The sequence below is a fragment of the Oncorhynchus masou genome, chromosome 29 (genome assembly GCF_036934945.1).
Source record: "Oncorhynchus masou masou isolate Uvic2021 chromosome 29, UVic_Omas_1.1, whole genome shotgun sequence".
NCBI classification, from domain to species: domain Eukaryota; kingdom Metazoa; phylum Chordata; class Actinopteri; order Salmoniformes; family Salmonidae; genus Oncorhynchus; species Oncorhynchus masou.
The window spans coordinates 101,981,297-101,987,212 of NC_088240.1; positions in this window are offsets into that span (position 1 = coordinate 101,981,297).

A 5,916-nucleotide genomic window follows, 5' to 3' on the forward strand; every position below is an offset into this window, starting at 1 on the left:
TGATGTGTTAGTTGTGGTAGACCCTGGGACTGTTATATCATATCTGATATGTTAGTTGTTTTAGACCCTGGGACCCTGGGACTGTTAAATCATATCTGATATGTTAGTTGTGTTACACCCTGGGACCCTGATACTGTTAAATCATATCTGATATGTTAGTTGTGTTACACCCTGGGACTGTTAAATCATATCTGCTATGTTAGTTGTGTTACACCCTGGGACCCTGGGACTGTTAAATCATATCTGATATGTTAGTTGTGTTACACCCTGGGACTGTTAAATCATATCTCCTATGTTAGTTGTGTTACACCCTGGGACTGTTAAATCATATCTGATATGTTAGTTGTGTTAGACCCTGGGACCCTGGGACTGTTATATCATATATGATATGTTAGTTGTGTTAGACCCTGGGACTGTTAAATCATATCTGATATGTTAGTTGTGTTACAGCCTGGGACCCTGGGACTGTTAAATCATATCTGATATGTTAGTTGTGTTACACCCTGGGACCCTGGGATTGTTAAATCATATCTGATATGTTAGTTGCTTTACACCATGGGACTGTTAAATCATATCTGATATGTTAGTTGTGTTAGACCCTGGGACTGTTAAATCATATCTGATATGTTAGTTGTGTTACAGCCTGGGACCCTGGGACTGTTAAATCATATCTGATATGTTAGTTGTGTTACACCCTGGGACACTGGGACTGTTAAATCATATCTGATATGTTAGTTGTGTTACACCCTGGGACCCGGGGACTGTTAAATCATATCTGATATGTTAGTTGTGTTACACCCTGGGACCCTGGGACTGTTAAATCATATCTGATATGTTAGTTGTGTTACACCCTGGGACAGTTAAATCATATCTGATATGTTAGTTGTGTTACACCCTGGGACTGTTAAATCATATCTGATATGTTAGTTGTGTTACACCCTGGGACCCTGAGACTGTTAAATCATATCTGATATGTTAGTTGTGTTACACCCTGGGACTGTTAAATCATATCTGCTATGTTAGTTGTGTTACACCCTGGGACCCTGGGACTGTTAAATCATATCTGATATGTTAGTTGTGTTACACCCTGGGACTGTTAAATCATATCTCCTATGTTAGTTGTGTTACACCCTGGGACTGTTAAATCATATCTGATATGTTAGTTGTGTTAGACCCTGGGACCCTGGGACTGTTATATCATATCTGATATGTTAGTTGTGTTAGACCCTGGGACTGTTAAATCATATCTGATATGTTAGTTGTGTTACACCCTGGGACCCTGGGACTGTTAAATCATATCTGATATGTTAGTTGTGTTACAGCCTGGGACCCTGGGACTGTTAAATCATATCTGATATGTTAGTTGTGTTTCACCCTGGGACACTGGGACTGTTAAATCATATCTGATATGTTAGTTGTGTTACACCCTGGGACCCTGGGACTGTTAAATCATATCTGATATGTTAGTTGTGTTACACCCTGGGACCCTGGGACTGTTAAATCATATCTGATATGTTAGTTGTGTTAAACCCTGGGACCCTGGGACAGTTAAATCATATCTGATATGTTAGTTGTGTTACACCCTGGGACTGTTAAATCATATCTGATATGTTAGTTGTGTTACACCCTGGGACCCTGAGACTGTTAAATCATATCTGATATGTTAGTTGTGTTACACCCTGGGACTGTTAAATCATATCTCCTATGTTAGTTGTGTTACACCCTGGGACCCTGAGACTGTTAAATCATATCTGATATGTTAGTTGTGTTACACCCTGGGACTGTTAAATCATATCTGAAATGTTAGTTGTGTTACACCCTGGGACCCTGGGACTGTTAAATCATATCTGATATGTTAGTTGTGTTACACCCTGGGACCCTGGGACTGTTAAATCATATCTGATATGTTAGTTGTGTTACACCCTGGGACCCTGGGACTGTTAAATCATATCTGATATGTTAGTTGTGTTACACCCTGGGACCCTGGGACAGTTAAATCATATCTGATATGTTAGTTGTGTTACACCCTGGGACTGTTAAATCATATCTGATATGTTAGTTGTGTTACACCCTGGGACCCTGAGACTGTTAAATCATATCTGATATGTTAGTTGTGTTATACCCTGGGACCCTGGGACTGTAAAATCATATCTGATATGTTAGTTGTGTTACACCCTGTGACCCTGGGACTGTTAAATCATATCTGATATGTTAGTTGTGTTACACCCTGGGACCCTGGGACTGTTAAATCATATCTGATATGTTAGTTGTGTTACACCCTGGGACTGTTAAATCATATCTGATATGTTAGTTGTGTTAGACCCTGGGACACTGGGACTGTTAAATCATATCTGATATGTTAGTTGTGTTACACCCTGGGACCCTGGGACTGTTAAATCATATCTGATATGTTAGTTGTGTTACACCCTGGGACCCTGGGACTGTTAAATCATATCTGATATGTTAGTTGTGTTACACCCTGAGACTGTTAAATCATATCTGATATGTTAGTTGTGTTACACCCTGGGACTGTTAAATCATATTTGATATGTTAGTTGTGTTACACCCTGGGACTGTTAAATCATATCTGATATGTTAGTTGTGTTACACCCTGGGACTGTTAAATCATATCTGATATGTTAGTTGTGTTACACCCTTGGAGCCTGGGACTGTTAAATCATATCTGATATGTTAGTTGTGTTACACCCTGGGACCCTGGGACTGTTAAATCATATCTGATATGTTAGTTGTGTTAGACCCTGGGACCCTGGGACTGTTAAATCATATCTGATATGTTAGTTGTGTTACACCCTGGGACTGTTAAATCATATCTGATATGTTAGTTGTGTTACACCCTGGGACTGTTAAATCATATCTGATATGTTAGTTGTGTTACACCCTGGGACCCTGGGACTGTTAAATCATATCTGATATGTTAGTTGTGTTACACCCTGGGACCCTGGGACTGTTAAATCATATCTGATATGTTAGTTGTGTTACACCCTGGGACTGTTAAATCATATCTGATATGTTAGTTGTGTTACACCCTGGGACCCTGGGACTGTTAAATCATATCTGATATGTTAGTTGTGTTACACCCCGGGACTGTTAAATCATATCTGATGTGTTAGTTGTGGTAGACCCTGGGACTGTTATATCATATCTGATATGTTAGTTGTTTTAGACCCTGGGACCCTGGGACTGTTAAATCATATCTGATATGTTAGTTGTGTTACACCCTGGGACCCTGATACTGTTAAATCATATCTGATATGTTAGTTGTGTTACACCCTGGGACTGTTAAATCATATCTGCTATGTTAGTTGTGTTACACCCTGGGACCCTGGGACTGTTAAATCATATCTGATATGTTAGTTGTGTTACACCCTGGGACTGTTAAATCATATCTCCTATGTTAGTTGTGTTACACCCTGGGACTGTTAAATCATATCTGATATGTTAGTTGTGTTAGACCCTGGGACCCTGGGACTGTTATATCATATATGATATGTTAGTTGTGTTAGACCCTGGGACTGTTAAATCATATCTGATATGTTAGTTGTGTTACAGCCTGGGACCCTGGGACTGTTAAATCATATCTGATATGTTAGTTGTGTTACACCCTGGGACCCTGGGATTGTTAAATCATATCTGATATGTTAGTTGCTTTACACCATGGGACTGTTAAATCATATCTGATATGTTAGTTGTGTTAGACCCTGGGACTGTTAAATCATATCTGATATGTTAGTTGTGTTACAGCCTGGGACCCTGGGACTGTTAAATCATATCTGATATGTTAGTTGTGTTACACCCTGGGACACTGGGACTGTTAAATCATATCTGATATGTTAGTTGTGTTACACCCTGGGACCCTGGGACTGTTAAATCATATCTGATATGTTAGTTGTGTTACACCCTGGGACCCTGGGACTGTTAAATCATATCTGATATGTTAGTTGTGTTACACCCTGGGACTGTTAAATCATATCTGATATGTTAGTTGTGTTACACCCTGGGACCCTGGGACTGTTAAATCATATCTGATATGTTAGTTGTGTTACACCCTGGGACCCTGGGACTGTTAAATCATATCTGATATGTTAGTTGTGTTACACCCTGGGACTGTTAAATCATATCTGATATGTTAGTTGTGTTACACCCTGGGACCCTGGGACTGTTAAATCATATCTGATATGTTAGTTGTGTTACACCCTGGGACTGTTAAATCATATCTGATGTGTTAGTTGTGGTAGACCCTGGGACTGTTATATCATATCTGATATGTTAGTTGTTTTAGACCCTGGGACCCTGGGACTGTTAAATCATATCTGATATGTTAGTTGTGTTACACCCTGGGACCCTGATACTGTTAAATCATATCTGATATGTTAGTTGTGTTACACCCTGGGACTGTTAAATCATATCTGCTATGTTAGTTGTGTTACACCCTGGGACCCTGGGACTGTTAAATCATATCTGATATGTTAGTTGTGTTACACCCTGGGACTGTTAAATCATATCTCCTATGTTAGTTGTGTTACACCCTGGGACTGTTAAATCATATCTGATATGTTAGTTGTGTTAGACCCTGGGACCCTGGGACTGTTATATCATATATGATATGTTAGTTGTGTTAGACCCTGGGACTGTTAAATCATATCTGATATGTTAGTTGTGTTACAGCCTGGGACCCTGGGACTGTTAAATCATATCTGATATGTTAGTTGTGTTACACCCTGGGACCCTGGGATTGTTAAATCATATCTGATATGTTAGTTGCTTTACACCATGGGACTGTTAAATCATATCTGATATGTTAGTTGTGTTAGACCCTGGGACTGTTAAATCATATCTGATATGTTAGTTGTGTTACAGCCTGGGACCCTGGGACTGTTAAATCATATCTGATATGTTAGTTGTGTTACACCCTGGGACACTGGGACTGTTAAATCATATCTGATATGTTAGTTGTGTTACACCCTGGGACCCGGGGACTGTTAAATCATATCTGATATGTTAGTTGTGTTACACCCTGGGACCCTGGGACTGTTAAATCATATCTGATATGTTAGTTGTGTTACACCCTGGGACAGTTAAATCATATCTGATATGTTAGTTGTGTTACACCCTGGGACTGTTAAATCATATCTGATATGTTAGTTGTGTTACACCCTGGGACCCTGAGACTGTTAAATCATATCTGATATGTTAGTTGTGTTACACCCTGGGACTGTTAAATCATATCTGCTATGTTAGTTGTGTTACACCCTGGGACCCTGGGACTGTTAAATCATATCTGATATGTTAGTTGTGTTACACCCTGGGACTGTTAAATCATATCTCCTATGTTAGTTGTGTTACACCCTGGGACTGTTAAATCATATCTGATATGTTAGTTGTGTTAGACCCTGGGACCCTGGGACTGTTATATCATATCTGATATGTTAGTTGTGTTAGACCCTGGGACTGTTAAATCATATCTGATATGTTAGTTGTGTTACACCCTGGGACCCTGGGACTGTTAAATCATATCTGATATGTTAGTTGTGTTACAGCCTGGGACCCTGGGACTGTTAAATCATATCTGATATGTTAGTTGTGTTTCACCCTGGGACACTGGGACTGTTAAATCATATCTGATATGTTAGTTGTGTTACACCCTGGGACCCGGGGACTGTTAAATCATATCTGATATGTTAGTTGTGTTACACCCTGGGACCCTGGGACTGTTAAATCATATCTGATATGTTAGTTGTGTTACACCCTGGGACCCTGGGACAGTTAAATCATATCTGATATGTTAGTTGTGTTACACCCTGGGACTGTTAAATCATATCTGATATGTTAGTTGTGTTACACCCTGGGACCCTGAGACTGTTAAATCATATCTGATATGTTAGTTGTGTTACACCC